We start from the raw sequence: 18,193 nt of genomic DNA, 5'->3' as shown, positions 1-18,193 counted from the left end.
TCTGTACTGTATTTTCACAATAAAAAATAAAAATTAAAAAAAGAAAAAAATTATTAAAAAATAAAATAATAAAAAAACAGGTGAGGCAGAATCTGCAATGTGGTTCTGTTTTTAACAAAATTACATGGATCTGTGTCCAAAAAAAATATTAAAGTTGCAGGTTTGGGAAGGTGGCTCAGTGGTAGAGCACTTGCCTTGCATGCATGAGGCCCTGGGTTAGATTCCTCAGCACCACATAAGCAAAAAGAAAAAAACCGAAAGTGGCACGTGGCTCAAGTGGTAGAGGGCTAGCCTTGAGCTGGAGAGCTGAGGGGCAGCGCCCAGGCTCAGAGTTCAGGCCCACGACCAGATTCCCCCCCAAACAAAACAAAACAAAACAAAAAACAAAAATATTAAACTTGGCTAGCGTATAGATTTTTTAAAATCAATGTCAAGTTCCTATGTAGATTCTCAATTCAGCTGATAATTTAGAGAAGTACACATTGGGCTATATTTCTTAGGGAAATCTCAAGGGGACTGAATTTTAGATGCTCAAGTAATGACTGGGATGTTCCCTGGAAAACTGTGCCAAGACCTGGGGTGCCAGCGTGGAGGTATCTGGAGCAGCAGGCTGTGTCCAAGTTGGCTTCCATAGAAAAGCATCTTGAGGCCACTAGCCTCTGGGTCTTCCAGTCTAAAATTTTGGTGTGCCCCACTTTGGCTCTGTGGTCCCCAGTGAGGCACAATCAAGCCATTGTGTGTGACTCCTGAAGGACTTACCTTCCTCCTCTTGGCCCAATTTTTTAAAATGTATCCAAACACAGAACATGAAGATTAACTCCTCCCCCTCACACACACACTCTTTTTTCCCAGGGACATACAGACATGAGGCAACACCCCAGGTGGTGCACGGATATGCCCGACAGCAGCAAGGGCAATCTGACCTAAGCCTTGATGTTAACATTACATAGTGGGCCAAACCTTTAGTGATCTCTGAGGCCCAGCTGTGAGACCAGGAAAATGTTGAGAGGTTGGAATACTCAGAAGGCTGAGAATTGGACCCTAGGATGGCCAAAAAGTCAAGGGAAGCCAGGTGTAGAGCTGTTTGAACATCAAAATGTTTGAGTCCCTTCTGCTCCCTAAGTACAAGGGAGTCAATTAGCACTATTCTTATCCTATTCTCTTCCTGTACCTGCAGTCACCCCTTGCTCAGACCTCACAAAAGCCTAACTCCAGCCCCACCTCCATTCACAGGAAGGTTGTTGCCCTTAAAAATTTTTCAAAAAAAGTCTTAGACTGAGAGATTATATATATATATATATATATATATATATATATATATATATATATATATTATATATATATATATATATATATATATATATATATGTAGGGAAAGGCAATGAGGAGGTGTGGCCTCAGCAGAAAGTAGGGATTTGGGGCAGGTAATTCGTGGTAAGGCTACATGCTGTCCTTCACAAAGAGGATGGAGGGAAGGACACTGTTCTTGTAGGTGGACCTAACATAACAGAGAATCTAGAATGCTCAAACTAATGGAAAGTGTCCATTACTGGCACAAGTGATCTCCATCTCAACACATGGCCAAAGAACAAAAAAAAAATTGAAGTCCTTCTTGTAGTTATACATTGAAAAAGAAGAAATAAAAAGGAACTTGTTTTTTATTCATAATATAAAACAAAGTATATATATTCCATGTCTCAAATAGGTTGTTAAAATGTAGAGTGATAGGCAGGGGTGATGGCTCACACCTATGAACCCAGCTCCTCAGGGAGCTGAGATCTGAGGATCACAGTGCAAAACCAGCCAAGACAGGGAAGTCTATGAGGCTATCATCTCCAATTAACCAACAAAAAGTTGGGAGTGGAGCTATAGCACAAGTGATAGAACACTAGCCTTGAGCACAAACATTCAAGGACAGTGTCCAGGCCCTGAGTTCACAAGAACTTCACAAAAAATAAAATAAAGTAAAATGTTCAATGACAATACTCAGTGAGGATATATGAAAATGGAGCTAGATAAATTAGGGTGGGGATGGGTGGCATGAGAATCAATTCAGAGAAGAAGAAGGAAGGGGTGACAATAGTCAAGGCACATTGTAATCATCATCTGACTTGTGGAATTGAAACTCCTTTGTACAACTACTTAAAATGTTAAAAAAAAACATTTTTATAGATAGGTTGAATTGAAACACCTTTGTATAACTGTTGAAAGATAATAAAAGAATACTTGTTTAAAGTTCAAAATAACTCTTTAATTGAAAAAAATTAGTACTGCATATCAGTGGCTCACACCTGTAATCCTAATTATTCAGAAGGCTGAGATCTGAGGATGGAAAATCAAAGCCAGCTCAGGCAGAGAAGTCTGTAAAACCCTTATCCACATCAATCACAAAAAGCTAGAAGTGGAGATGTGACTCAAGTGGTAAAGACCTAGACTTGAGCAAGAAAGCTCATAGACAGTACCCTGCCCCTGAGTTTAAACCTCAGAGCATTATCAAATTTATATATATAGTCTGAATTTTATAAAAATCCTTGCAACTTAGAATTCAGCAGAGGACAATCTGGATTTTGCCTGAGGTAAAGAAAACCAGATCCTTCCTAGCAATTAATTTTCTCCCCTTCCTTCTCCATTGGGATTAGCTATTAGAATCAATGGACTGATGACTAATTGAGCTTCCAGGTCAGCTGATTGTAAGAACTCTTTCTGCATCCCTGTCCTAATGAACCCCAAGATAAGAATTCAAATGGTTTTTTTCTTGCGATGGTTTCTAACATATTTATAAGATGCTTTGTTGCTTTGTATGTCCCTCCCCCATGGTATAACCCCTGCTTTCATTATATTTGATGTTGGTATAATTTGTGGAGGGGAATGGCAGAAATAAACCGTTTAAGTAGGGACACAGGTGGACCCATTACAACAATGAGATGTACAAGCAGTTATGTCGAAAAAACGAACTTTACAACTTTGGCTGGTGGTGGGGAGGAGATGGGAAGGGATGGGAAGGGATGAGAAGGGGAAACAAAAGAGGAGGCAACAATGCTTGATAATAAATGTACTCATTATCTTGCCCATGCAAGTGTAACTCCTTTGTACAGTATTTTCACAATAAAAAAGTTAGAAAAAAACACACACATGACTCTGTGTAGCCTACAGTCTGTGTAGCAGTGTGTCCTTCCAGGCTCATCAGTGGAACAAGAGGACTCTCGTGAGGTCCTGTCTTCCTGCCAGCCCTGAGCACTGAGCTAAATATCTCACATGAAGCAGGGGAGAAAACCACTAAGTGCCCTTTGGTCTCCTCCCAGAAAAGACCCAGTGCAACCCAATAAGTACTTCTGGACACCTAGATGGAGGAGGGACAGAAATAACCTGCCTTGTTTGCCATGCTCAGAGTATAGCTGGGTTAGCTGGATGGAAAGGTTACCAAAAGGCAGGGTTTATCTCACAGCCCTAGGACATTTGTATTCTGACTTACAGTAATGGTGGGAGGGCTTCAGTTACTGTTGTATTTCCCTTCCATAGTTGTTCCAAGTCATGAAAGAATCTCTACCATCAGGGCAGGATGCAGGACCTCTGCCATGTCCACCACCTCCATCTCTACCCCCCGCAATAATCATCACGATGGTGGTGATGACCTTAACCATGATGTAATAAACCTTTACCAGGGCTTCCAAGTCCAGGCTTCTCAGACAACTTCCTTCATCGAGCAAGCAATTTCTCTCTCTAATCTGTGTCACTATATCTTTTCTCCATGATAAAGACAAGAAAATACACATACTTTATCATCATGACACATTTTAGCATAGGATAATAAAATGTGTGTGTGTGTGTGTGTGTCTGTGTGTGTGTGTGTGTGTCTGTGTCTGTGTCTGTGTCTATGTTTATGTGCCTCTCTTTGAGCTGGGGATTCAACTCAGGCTCTGGATCCTGTTCCTGAGTTCGTTTGTTTGTTTGTTTCTGCCCAAAACTGCTTTTTGATAACTAACTGGAGTCTCATGAACTTTCCTACATAGGCTGGCTTTGCCAGTCCTCAGATCTCGGGCTCCAAATAGCTAGGGTTACAGGCATGAGACACTGGAGCCTGGCGCTGGGTTCCAATTTTTTTTTTAATTTTCATTACAAAGGTGATACAGAGAAGGGTTCTATTTACATAAGTCAGGTAAAGAGTACATTTCTTTTTGCACAATATCACCATTTCCCTTCTTTTCTCACAGTTTTTCACTCCCATGCCCATCCACACGTTGAATAGTTCATTTTCAACATAGTATCCAGTTGGATTCTATTTCTTAAAAAGAGCTATAGCATCAAATTGCTCTCCAACTTGTGAAACTTTCAAGGACACATTCAAACTTTAACCAGTTCACTTCAGTTCATAAGTATAAACAGTTTATTTTGAGTTCCTTGTACACAAAACATGCATGCGCACACACGCATATATTCACACTTGCCTATCATCCTCAGTCATTTCTTTCAGCAATCTTGTCTTTCTTAAAAGTGACCTGGCAACATGGAACCACAGAATTTATCAGATGCCACAGAATTCTTCCTCCTGGGACTCTCTGAAGACTCATAACTTCAACCAATCCTCTTTGGTCTGTTCCTGTGCGTGTACCTGATCACAGTGCTTGGAAATCTGCTCATCATCCTGGCCGTCACCTCTGGCCCCCACCTTCACACTCCTATGTACTTTTTTCTCTCCATTCTCTCCTTGGCTGGCATTTGCTTCAGTTCTACCACCATCGCCAAGATTCTGGCCAACCTCCAGACTCACAGCAGAGCCATCAGCTATGCTGGTTGCACAACACAGATGTCCTTTCTTAATCTTTTTGTGTTTGGACAGTATGCAGCTAGCTGTGATGTACTAAGACTGTTTGGTGGCCATCTGTCAACCTCTCCACTACCCCATCATTATGAGCCCCTGCTTCTGTGGCTTGTTGGTCCTTCTGTCACTGTCCACAAGTCTTTTGGATTCCCTGGTAAACTGCTTGATGGTGTCACAGCTTACATTCTGTACAGATATAGAAATTCCTAGTTTCTTCTGTGACCCTCTTCAGCTCCTGAAGCTTGCCTGTGATTATACTTCCACTAAAAACATCTTCATCTATCTTTTTGGTGCTGTCTTTAAGGGTATTCCAGCCTCTAGGATCATTTATTCTTTTTTGTGAAAATACCATACAGAGGAGTTACAATTACATGGGCAAGATAATGAGTACATTTATTATCAAGCATTGTTGCCTCCTCCTTTGTTTCCCCTTCCCATCCCTTCCCATCTCCCCCCTCCCCCACCCCTTACCTCCTCCCACTGCAAAAGTTGTAAAGTTCATTTTTTGACATAATAATTTGTACATCTCATTGTTGCAATGGGTCCACCTGTATCCCTATTTAAACAATTTGTTTTTTCCCTTCTTAAATCCAAATTGCTCCTTCCATTCTTGGACTCCAATCAACCAGTGGGAAATACAAAGCCTCCTTCACCTGTGGCTCTCACTTATGTGTTGTGTGATTGTTTTATGGGACAGGCCTGGGTATGTATTGCAGTTCAGTTCTTTCAGACACCCCCAGGAAGGTGATGGTGGCCTCTGTGATGTATACCATGGTCACTTCCATGCTGAACCCCTTCATTTACAGTTTGAGGAACAGGGACATCAAGAAAGCTCTTTGGTTCCTGGCCTGCAAAGCAGCCTGCTATCCATATTAAGGTTACGTATTTTGATGTACGGGTTCAAAGAAACAGCAAATCCAGATGACTTCATTTGGAAAATATCTTTGACATTCACATGCTTGACTTAGAATATGATTCTGTCCTAGCAAACTCATGCTATGTTGAGGATATTCAAAATCAGAAGTGCATTTAGTGGCCAGGCACCTGTGGCTCACACATGTAATCCAAGCTACTCTAAAGAGTGAGAGCTGAGGATCATGGTGGGAAGCCAGTCCAAACAGGAAAGTTTGTGAGACTCATCTCTAGTCACTAAAATGTTACCAGAAGTAGAGCTGTGGCTCAGGTGGTAGAGTGCCAGCCTTGAGAAAAATGGCTCAGGGACATTACCAGCCAGTCCCTGAAGTTTGAGGCTCAGGCCCAGCACACACACACACACACACACACACACACACACACACACACACACACACACACACACACACACACACACACACACACACACACACACACAAATTCATTTAGCAAATGGAGTATTTGTTCTTTATCATTTGTATAGCTATATCCTACAATGGGTTTTAATTATGGAAAAAGCCCCAAAGTCAAGATCTCTCTCTTGATGTAGCATGATTCATGTAGATCATAGACACGTTTGCTCTTTCTGTAATACTGAAGAACTGATTTACCACCATTTATATTCTTATTTATTCACACAGACATGGTGATTGTCTTTTTCCATATCTTTTTGGTGGGTATTGATTGGACATTTGAAGGTTTTCATTTGACAAACATCTGTTCAGCTCTATTGCGTATTTATTGACTCTGTAATTTGCTCCTTGTTCAATTTGCTTTGAGTTAAATACTTGGTAGGTAAATGTCAGGTAAAGGTTATGTCTGACACTACTAGCTTTTTTTTTTACTGTGTTATCATCATCATTATCATCATCATCATTGTTATTATTATTTGCAGTGCAGCATCTTTTTAAGTTGATCTATTCTCACTTGTTAAATCTTGTCATTATTTTCTGTGGTTTTTATTTCAGGAATTAACTACCTGTGTCAATATTTTAAAGTTTTTTTTCTTTTTTTTCTAGTGGTTCTATAGTTTCAGGCCTTTAGTCAAGATCATTGAGCCTCTTGCATTTGATTTGTTTATGATGAGATGTAGGAATAAGCTTTTAAAGGATGCATGTTTTCTCTTACAAATAGATCCTAGACTTAGCTTATAAACTTGTAAGTAAATATATTGGTTGGTATGGAAGTGTATTCAAATGCATTATATGAAATACAAATAGATTCAAGGGAGACCTCAAACAGTGTAATTCCTCAGATAGGCAAAGTCAAAATTCAGCAAAACAAAACACCAGGAACTTCACAGTGATGAGGAGGGATAAAGAGGAAAGAGGCAGATGAATGAAGAGAAGATTAGGAGAATGTAAACAAGAATCCAACATTCCTACAAAATTGGGAAGAGGGAGAGAAAGGATGTGTAGGGGAGGGATGGCTAAGAATATTGAAAGGGGTAACATTGATCAAGATGTATTTTATTCATAAATGGCTTTAAAGGAATCCTTTACATTCATCCCATGGGACCACACAGAGGCAAGCAGGCACAGGAGAAAGATTATTATAAAGTTTATTAAAGGAGCCATATTTCCCCAAAGAGGGAGCACATGGCATCAGTCCTTATCCAGGTAGCAGCAGGGTCTGGGGGTGGGAAGGAAGTGAGGTAGATGGCAGCTCAGGTGAGTCTGGGCGGAGAGAGGGAGTGGCCAGCTGTGTGGCAGGAACTCTCTAAGGCTGGGAGGAGCTCAGGTTTGGGTGGAGCTGAGGACCAAAGATGGGCATAATGCTAACAGCTTTATTAAACAGCAACTTCCTTGTACAACAACTTTAAAAATTAAAGAAAAAAGCAAAACAATCTGCTTTTATTCTTCTACATATAAATAACTTTTTAAATAGCCTATGTTAAAGTCTTTATCTTCACTATAACATATATATCCTGTACTTTTGCCAAGAAACAAGCTATGCCTGTATTGTTTTACTTCTGGGACTTTTCTTCTATCCAAACAGAACGTTGATTTTTTTTTTTAAATCTCCAAGCTTATGTATGCTAGGCCAGCAATGTACTACTGAGCCAAGTCCTCGAATGACCTGGTACACATTCTGAAAACAGGTATCTCCAAAGCCCCTACGCTACTCAAGCAGACTATCAAACTTCCTCATATGTGTTTCCAAATAAATAACTGTGTAGTATATAAACACATATCGACTTGGAAGATAAAAGAGATTCTAGACTGTTCAAATTATTGGGAAGTAGCCATTACTGCCTCAGTTGACTTCCATCTACAACACAGAGCCAGAGAAGAAAATATTTGAAATTCTCCTTGGAGTGACACATTGCAAAGGAGGAAAAATATGGAACTTGTATTTGATTCATAAATAGAACAAACTATGTATATTCCATGTCTGAATTAATAGGCTGGGAAATATCTGGGTTAAAATGTACAGTGATAGCCAAGTGAGGTGGCTCACATTTGTCATCCTAGCTACTCAGGGGGCTGAGATCTGAGGATCATACTTCAAAGCCAGCCCAGGCAGGAAAGTCTGTGAGGCTCTAAGCTCTAATTAACCAGCCAAAAGTCAGGCTGTAGATCAAGTGGTAGAGCACTATCCTTTGAGCAAAAATTTCAGGGACAGCACCCAGGTCCTGAGTTCAAACCACAGGACCTTCATAAAAATATAATAAAATAAAGCAACATGTTCAATGACACTATGCAATGTGTATATATGAAAATGGAACTAGATAACTGGGGGTAGAGTACTGGTGTCATGAGGATAGATGCAGGGGAGAAAGATTGAAGCAGCAACAATGATCAAGATGCATTGTACTCCTAATCTGACTTGTGGAATTGAAACTCCTTTGTAACAACTTAAAACAAAAATGTTAGGGAAACACGCATTGTTTTTATAGCTGTTGTGTTGAATTAACACCTCTTTGTACAACTATTGAAAAATAATAAAAGGATATTTTTAATTTCAAAATAATCACACTTTAATTGAAAAATAAATTATTGCTGGGTGTTGTTGTTATCCTAGTTATTCAGGTGACTGAGATCTGAGGCTGGTAGTTCAGAGCCAGCCCAGCCAGGAAAGTCTGTGAGACCTTATCTCCAGTTAATCACCAAAAAGCTAGAAGTGGAGCTATGGCTAAAGTGGCAAAGCACTAGTCTTGAGCAAGAAAGTTCAGGGACAATACTCTGGCCTTGAGTTCAAACCCCAGAACACCAGCAAATTGAAAAATTGTATCTGAATTTTATAAAAATTCCTGCAAATTAGAACTCAACAGAGGACAATTTGGCTTTCACCTGAAGTAAAGGAAGCAAAATCCTTCCTAGCAAATAATTTTCTTCATTTCCTTCTCTATTGGGATTAGCAAGTCTAGTAATTAGAATCCATAGGCCAACCTGATTAAGGAGCAGCTCTGAGCATTGAGCTTCCAGGTCTGCTGGTTATAAGAACCCATTCTTCATCCCCACCCTATACATGGCTCCTCTAGCCCATAGTCTTTGTGGCAGTGTGTCCTTCCTGACTCATTCCCTCTTTTCTGCCTCTCCCTCCCACGTTCCCTTCTTTTCTTACCTTTCTCGTTTCCTTCTCTATTTTCATTCCTCTGTTCTTTTCTGTCTCCCTCCCTTATCCTTCTTTTATCCCTCCCTCTCTCCTTTCCATCTTCCTCATTTCCTCCTTTCATCCCATCCTTCCTCCCTTTTTCTTCCCTCCTTTACTCCCTCCCTTCTTCATGGCCTTCCTTCCTTCCAAGTACTACTAGAGGTTTACCCCAGGGTCTCAGGCATTCTGTCCAATCTGTGCACCACTGAGCTACACTTCCATTTCTGAAAGCATCCACCAAATCAATTGACAGATACAGCTACCCCTTACACATGAACCTCTGGAAGAAACAATTAATCCTTACCCCAATCATTTCAAAGCTCAAGTCTGAGTAGATTTTTTTTGAGTTGCATGAATGCAAAATACATACAGTTGGTGACATGCATACTACTTTAGTTGTTTCAATAGTATGTGCTTTTATCAAAAGCTGTCCTAGCTACATGGAGACACAGAACGTAACAAACTACTTGGAATTTCTCCTCCTGGGACTCATTGATGACACTGAACTACAGCCCATCCTCTTTGAAATATTCCTGTTTTGAAATATTCCTGTCCATGTACCTGATCACAGTGCTTGGAAATCTGTTCATCATCCTGGCCATCATCTCTGACCCCCACCTCCATACCCCCATGTACTTCTTCCTCTTCAACCTGTCCTTGGCTGACATTCAATTCAACAGCAACACTGTCCTCAAGATGCTGCAGAACCTCCAGACTCACAGCAAATCCATTAGCTATGCTGGTTGCCAAACTCAGGTGACCTTTTTGTTTTGTTCAGTTGTTTGGACAGTCCACCCTTGACAGTGATGGCCTATGACTGCTTGGTGGCCTTCTGTCACCCTTTCCAGTACTCACTCATCATGAGCCCCTGACTCTGCAGCATGTTGATTCTTCTGTCACTGTCCATCAGTCCTTTGAACTCCCAGCTACACTTCCTGGTCATATCACAATTTAACTTCTGTACAGATGTAGAAATTCCCAATTTCTTCTGCAACTCTCTTCAGCTCCTTAAGCTTGCCTGTGATTATACTTCCACTACTGACACATTCATCTTTCTCATTGCTTCAGTCTTTGGTGGCCTTCCAGTCTTGGGGATTCTGTACTCTTATGCTCAAATTCTTTCTTCTGTTCTTGGAGTCCTTTCAGCCATTGGGAAAAACAAAGCCTTTTCCACCTGTATCTGTCACCTGTTCATCATGTGCTATGTTTTATGAGACAGCCATCAGGTCGTACAGCAGTTCAGTTTTTTCAGTCACCCCCCGGAAGGTGATAGTGGCCTCTGTGATGTACACCATGGTCATCTCCATGCTGAACCCCTTCATCTACAGTTTGAGGAGCAGGGACATCAAAAGAGCCCTTCAGAAGCTGGTGAGAATAACAGCCTAATTTATATACTTGAATCATCTTGTTTAGTTTGTAAATCAGGAAAATCTACAAAACCAAGTACTTGGAATTGGAAGCACACTTGTGAGTTTTGGTAGTTTTGATGATCATGATGATCATGATGATGATGATGACAATGATGATGTTTCATGTGTGAACACCGCTTAAGAACTTCTCTAGTTTGGATCTTGAATGATTCCTGAAGTCTATCATGTTCAAGACTTGGTCTACTGTCCTTACTGATACCCAGAGATGGTGGAAGCTTTTGAAGATGGAGTCTTATGAGAGGAAGTTAGGTCATTAGTGGAGTAACCTCATAGAGAACATGGTAACTTCCTGTATTTCCTTTGTCTCCCTGTTTTCTTGTCACCATGATATTGCCAGCCTTCTCTTTTCTCTTTTCCACTTCTTTCCTTCTTCTTTTCTTCCCGACTTTTCCCTCACTCCCTCTCTCCTTCTTTTTCCCTCCTTCTCTTTCTCTTTCCACCATAGGTGGAAGAACATGCAAAAGAAATTTTTAAAAATCTCATAGTACATTAAAAACAACAACAAAGAAAGACCTCTTGTGTCCATATTGTGGGGTTCATTTCACTTAGCATTATCTTACATGGATTTTGAGCCTTTCTGCTCATCTGATGATTATCCGATACATATACCAATTATTGCAAATAAGGGAAACCATAGGACCTGGCTTCTTTTTCTTTTTCTTCTGTTTCCTTCTTTTCTTTTTTTCTCTTCTCTACTCTTTCCTTTCCTTCCTTACATCCTGTTGTCTTTCATCCTTCCCTTCCTTCCTTATTTTCTACATGAAGAGATGGTACTTCGATTTAAATTCTGGATTGTGTGCTTATTAAACAAATCCTCTCATCTAGAGCCCTGCCTCTAACCCTGGTTTTGCTTTGCATTTTTTAGATAAGTTCTTGCTATTTCCTAGATTGGGACTTGAACAATTATCTTCTGACTTCTGCTTTCTGCAAAGAGGGGAAGACATATACACTCTACCACACCCAACATTCTTTTTAAAATTTTATTGGCCATGGGGCTTGAACTTGGGGCCTGAATATTGTTCCTGAGCATTTTTGCTTAAGGTTAGTTGTCTATGACTTGAGCAATAGCTCCACTTCTGGCTTTTTGTGTTTAATCAAAGAGTCTCGTGGAACTTTCCTACTTAGGTTAGCTTTAAACCTTGATCCTCAGATCTCAGTCTCCTGAGTAGCTAGGATTACAGGCAGGAGTCACCAGTGCCAGGTTTCTCTCTTACCCAGCATTAAAAAAATAAAATCTCGCTATTTTTCCCACTAGTCTGGACCCCAAGTGTAAATATCCTATCTCTACTTCCTGAAGTTAGCTGGCATTACAAGGCATAAGCCAGTGCATCTAGCCTGCCCTTTTATCAATCATAAAAGCCTCATTAGGATCTCATCATTTAACCTAACTTGCCTTACAATCATCATGATCCAGGATTTCTTGATCTAGTGTCACATACCCACAACTTAAGCACACATCAATCTATCCTTTGTGAAGTACTGCACCTGAGTTCTCAATTTTCAGTCTCAGCTCTCTGAGAAGATATCCATGACAGGCTAGTATAATCCCCTCAGCCATAGCCAAATCACTCAATTCCACCAAGAATGAACTTCAATACCCAGAATCTACTTCAACATGCAAACCTAACTGCCAAACTCACTATATCTATAATGAAACTCAGAGCAAGGGCTTAACATCTTTGCTTATTTAATGCTTCTTGCATTACAAGATTATATCCTTAAAAACACACCATAAGTTGCAAAACATTGCAACTCAATGACCATAATACCACTGAACATAAAGGCTGAGCCACACAGTACACTCCAGTGTAAGCATCACATGTCCTGGGACCCCATGACTGACTGAGAGATCATGCTCACTGTTTCTGTTCAGCAAGCATCTAAATAGAAAAGTCAAGATTCTAGATGTATAGCATTGTGTAGATTGTGTTCTGCCTCCACACCATCATAATTTGCAAAATTGTCAGTTGAAAGGTGAGAAGCTAGGGACATTGAAATCAGGCTCAAGCCAAAGGCAGATCCTACCTAGAGCCTATCACGGTGCCATTCCAATGTAAGTTTGGGGCTTCATAGTCGATCATTAGATATAAGTGGGTGGGTTTATTTCTAGGCTGTTCTCTTTCATTCATTCCTATCCCATCACATGACATTGGTGCACTTGTCTGTACAATGTTATTTTTGTCACCCTAGCTCAACCTTATAACTTGAAGTCAGGTATTGTGATACCTTCAACAGTGCTCATTCTTGGTTAGGACTGCTATGGTGATATTGGAGTCTTCTGTGATTTTTTTTGAGGGTTGATTTTGCTATTTTTGTAAAAAAGTGTTAATAGAGTGGTAGGGACAGTGGAGGGGGTCACATGAACACAGAGAGGAAGGGTGAGTGAATACAGTTCCAATGCTCAATGTACATATGTGGAAATGGAACTAGATAACTTGAGGAAATAGGTGGGGTTTGGAGAGATGGAAAAGATAAAAGAGGTGACATTGATCAAGATGCATTGTACTCATTAACTGATATAGTGAGTTGAACCCCCTCTGTACAACTACTTTAAAATAATAATAACTAAATAAATAAATACAATCTACCAGAACCTTTGAGATACAGGAATGCAGGTGCTAAGAGGAATGTTTATTGCTATAAATGCTTATGTTAAAAATCAGAGAATACAGAGCACTGGTGACTCACCCATGTAATCCTAGCTACTTAGGAGACTGAGAATTGAGGATTACAGTTCAGTGCCAGCTTGAGCAGGAAAATACATGAGACTCTTCTTTCCAATTAACCATCACAAAAGCAGGAAGTGGAGCTACAGCTCAAGTGGTAGAACACTAGCTTTGAGTGAAAAAGCTAATGGACAACATCCAGGCCCTCAGTTCAAGCCCCAGGACCAGCGTACAAAAACAATTATAGAGAAATCAACTGAATATTCTAATGATGTATCACAAATGCTTAGGAAAACAACTACAAGCAAAAGTCAGAGTTAGTAGGTCAAAAGAAATATTAAACTTTAGGACAGAAATTAATAAAATGTAACCCACACAATAAAAAGAATCAACAAAAAAAAAAACGATAGGAAAAGATAAGACTTATCTAAATTTATCAAAAGAAAGAGGGAAAAGGTCCACATTAATAAAATTAGAGATCCGATTTCTTTTTTTTTTCTTTTTTTTTTTTTTTAAATTGTATTTTATTTTATTTGAGAACATACTGTACAGAGGGGCTACAATTACATGGGCAGGATAATGCATACATTTCTTACCAAGCATTGCAGCCTCCTCCTTTGTTTACCCTTCACTTCCCTTCCCTGCCTCCCCCCTCCCCCCACCCAATTTTACCCCCCTCCCCCCACCCAATTATACCCCCCTCCCCCCCCACACCGAAATTGTAAAGCTGGTTTTGACATGACATTTTGTACTTCTCATTGTTGCAACAGGTCCACCTGAATCCTTAAATGACTTGTTTGTCCCCATCTCCTCCACATGATATACTGACATCAAATATAGTGAAAGCGGGGGTTACACTGTGGGGGAGGGACATACAAAGCAACAAAGAAATAATCTTATAAATGCATTAGAAACACATGCATGAAAGAAACGAAAACATTAAAATACATATTTAAGGGTTCATTTTCCTAACATCACATTATCTGGCCTTTTCCGCTTGACTCATACCTATACTAGATATTGCAAATAAGGGAAACCATGGGACCTATGCTTCTTTGGGCCTGGCTTACTTCACTTAATATAATTTTTTCCAAACCTTTCCATTTCCTAACAAATGGGGAAATGTCATTCTTTCTGATGGAGGCATAGAATTCCATTGTGTATATATACCACATTTTCTTGATCCATTCATCTACTGAGGGGCATCTGGGTTGGTTCCATATCTTAGCTATGGTAAATAATGCTGCAATAAACATAGTTGTGCTGGTAGCTTTAGTGTGGTCTTGTTTGTAAACATTTGGGTAAATGCCCAAAAGTGGGATTGCTGGATCATAGGGGAGATCTATGTGAAGTCTTTTGAGGAACCTCCATACTGCTTTCCAAAGTGGTTGAACAAGTTTACATTCCCACCAACAATGAAGTAAGGTTCCTTTCTGTCCACATCCCCTCCAGCATCTGTTGTTATTAGAGTTCTTGATTTTTGCTGTTCTAACTGGAGTGAGGTGATATCTCAATGTTGTTTTGATTTGCATTTCTTTTATGGCTAGGGATGTTGAACATTTCTTCATGTGTCTATTGGCCATCCTTCTTTCTTCTTCAGAGAAGCTTCTCTTTAAGTCTTTCGCCCACTTATTTATTGGGCAGTTGTTTCTTTGAGGATTTGTTGTTGGGTGGTTTAATTTTTTGAGTTCCAAGTATATTTTAGATATGAGACCTTTGTCCGTTGTATGGCTAGTAAAGATCTTCTCCCAATCGGTGGGCTTTCTATTGATCTTGCCAGCTATGTCATTTGCCCTGCAGAAGCTCTGCAATCTTATGCAATCCCATTTGTCCAACCTTTCTTTGATTTGTTGTGCTTCCGGGTCTCTATTCAGAAAATTTCGACCTGAGCCAAGGAGACCTAGGGTTTCTCCTAGTCCATCCTGTAATGTTTTCAGAGTGTCTGCTTTGAGTTCAAGGTCTTTGATCCATTTGGAGTTGATTCTGGTGCAGGGTGATATATAAGGATCTAGCTTTAGTTTTCTACATGTAGTTAACCAATTTTGCCAGCACCATTTACTGAAGAGGCTGTCTTTCTTCCATTCTATAAAAACTCAACAGAGAAACCGCAGATCTAAACAGCTGCATAGATCAACTAGACTTAACAGACATTTACCGAACATTTCACCCAGCAGCATCAGAATACACGTTCTTCTCAGCAGCACATGGAACGTTTTCTAAAATAGACCACATTTTAGGCCACAAAGCAAACTTGTCTAAATTCAGAAACATTGAAGTTATACCTTGCATTCTCTCTGACCACAAGGGAATAAAATTAGAACTCAACACCAAAAGCCACCAAAGAAAGTCCGGTATCACATGGAGGCTGAACAACACACTGCTGAATCATGAGTGGGTCATGGAAGAGATTAGAAAGGAAATTCAAATGTTCATGCTATTCAACAAAAATGAACACACAAATTACCAGCTCCTCTGGGACACAGCAAAGGCAGTACTCAGAGGAAAGTTTATAGCTCTGAGCTCCTACATCAACAAATTGGAGAGATCGGAAACTAACAATTTAATGACACATCTAAACCTCCTTGAAAAAGAGCAGCAAGATAAACCCCAATCAAGTAGACGGAAAGAAATAATCAAAATTAAATCAGAATTAAATGAATTAGAATCCAAAAAAACTATAGAAAGAATCAACAAAACAAAAAGTTGGTTCTTCGAAAAACTTAACAAAATTGACAGACCCTTAGCAAACCTTATCAGAAAAAGGAGAGAGCACACCCAAATTAATAAACTCAGAGATGAGAATGGAAACATCACCACAGAAACAACCAAGATTCAGAACATTATAAGGGAATACTTCTCAAAACTTTATGCTAATAAGTTTGAGAACTTGACAGAAATGGACCTTTTCCTAGCAAATATTGACATGCCAAAACTAAACCAAGATGAGTTAAACCAGCTTAACAGGCCCATATCAAGCATTGAAATAGAAACAGCAATAAGAGACCTCCCAGCTAAGAAAAGTCCAGGACCAGATGGTTTTACAGCGGAATTTTTTCTTTTTTTTAGAGATCCGATTTCCTATGTTTTCCATTTGTATTGGTACAGTACTCAGGCACTAGTGGCTAATACCTATAATCCTAGTTTTTCAAGAGTCTGAGATCTGAGGATCATGGTTCAAAGCCAGCCCAGGAAGGAAATTCCTTTTGACTCTTATCTTCAATTAATCAGTAAAACATCCAGACATAAAGCTATGGTTTAAGTGGTAGAGTACTAGTTTTGAGCAAAAAAATCAGGGACAGGACCTGGCCCTGAATTTAAGCCCTGAAAGTATTGGCAATGACCAAAGTATGGAGATAAACGAAGTGTTCACTGGCAGGGCATTGGATAAAGAAAATGAATTTTATTTATATGTTATATGATATTGTCTATATTGTAATATATTATAATATCTATAAATATATTATATAATTTATATAATACCTGTATAATATCCATAATATAGATATAATATATTATATATTACAATATAGATAATATTATACTATTATAGATATTATAATATCTACAATAGATATTATAATATAGATAATATGTTATGTTATCTATATTATATATTACATTATATTAAAATATATAATATTAAATGTTATATATTATAATATATAACATAGATAATATATTACATAATATATATTATGTTATGTTATATATTATAATATAATTATATATTTGTATAATATATAAATTATTTTTGCATCATATATAATATATGATGTATATGTATATCAAATGTATTATATATTACAGATATTTGAAAGGCAGAGGCAGGAGGATTAAGGGTTGATGTCACCCTGGACAAAGACCTGTCTTAAAAATTAAAACAAAAGAAATACAGGCAGGGGCATAACTCAGGCAATAGAGTACTTGTCTGGCATGTATGAAGCCCTCTGTTCAACCCCATTATTGAAAAAAAATCTCATAAACAAATACTTATGCTGATTTTTTATTTTTATTTTTTATTATTAGAGAGTTTATATATAGAGAGGGTACATGAATCAGGTAATGAGTAATGAGTACAATTCCTTTTGAACCTGTATCCCCTCCTGTTACTCTCTCCCATTTTTTCCCTCCAGCCCCCACCCACAAGATGTCATCCTTATTTCATCTTTTAAGTGCCCTCCTTTGCCCTCCCAAATACAAACAAACAAACAAGACAAAGGGAAAAGAAAACAAAACAAATTGCAAGTAAAAGTGTTTCCTTTTCTTGGAGTTCATTTCATAGAATATTATTTTTTTACTTTTATATATTTTTATTGTAAGAATACTGTACAGAGGGCTTGCAATACATGACTAAGGTAATGAACATATTTCCTATCAAGCATTGGTACCCCCTCCTTTCTTTTTCCCCTTCCATCCCATCCCTCCCCACCTCCCCAACTCCTCCCTCCCACACCAAAGTTGTAAAGTTTGTTTTCAACATAGTGTCTTGTACATTGTTACAATAGGTCAACCTGTATCATTATTAGAAAAATGTATATGCAAGATGCAGGGAACCAGAATCAAATACAGTGAAAACAGAGGTTATAGCATGGGGTAGAATATTTTATATGATCATCTGCACATAGCTGTTGAGCCTTTGTCCACCACATTATGCATATCCTCCTTTGGCCTCCGTGTGTGAGTGTCTAGAGTCCTATATAATGTACCATGTCCCACTATGTATCTATTTGTAAATATATATATATATAGAGAGAGAGAGAGAGAGAGCA

At 39.0% G+C, this 18,193-nt stretch overlaps 1 pseudogene; it reads left to right on the top strand.

The window, feature by feature from the left end:
• Positions 1 to 4,504: 4,504 nt before the first annotated feature.
• LOC138814251 (olfactory receptor 7E24-like) lies at positions 4,505 to 5,695 on the top strand (annotated as a pseudogene).
• Positions 5,696 to 18,193: the final 12,498 nt, after the last annotated feature.

Source organism: Dipodomys merriami, unplaced genomic scaffold (genome assembly GCF_024711535.1).
Source record: "Dipodomys merriami isolate MVZ:Mamm:240054 unplaced genomic scaffold, mDipMer1.0.p SCAF_6, whole genome shotgun sequence".
In the NCBI taxonomy this organism is placed as follows: Eukaryota; Metazoa; Chordata; class Mammalia; order Rodentia; family Heteromyidae; genus Dipodomys; species Dipodomys merriami.
This window is presented reverse-complemented; position numbering and strand designations above follow the sequence as displayed.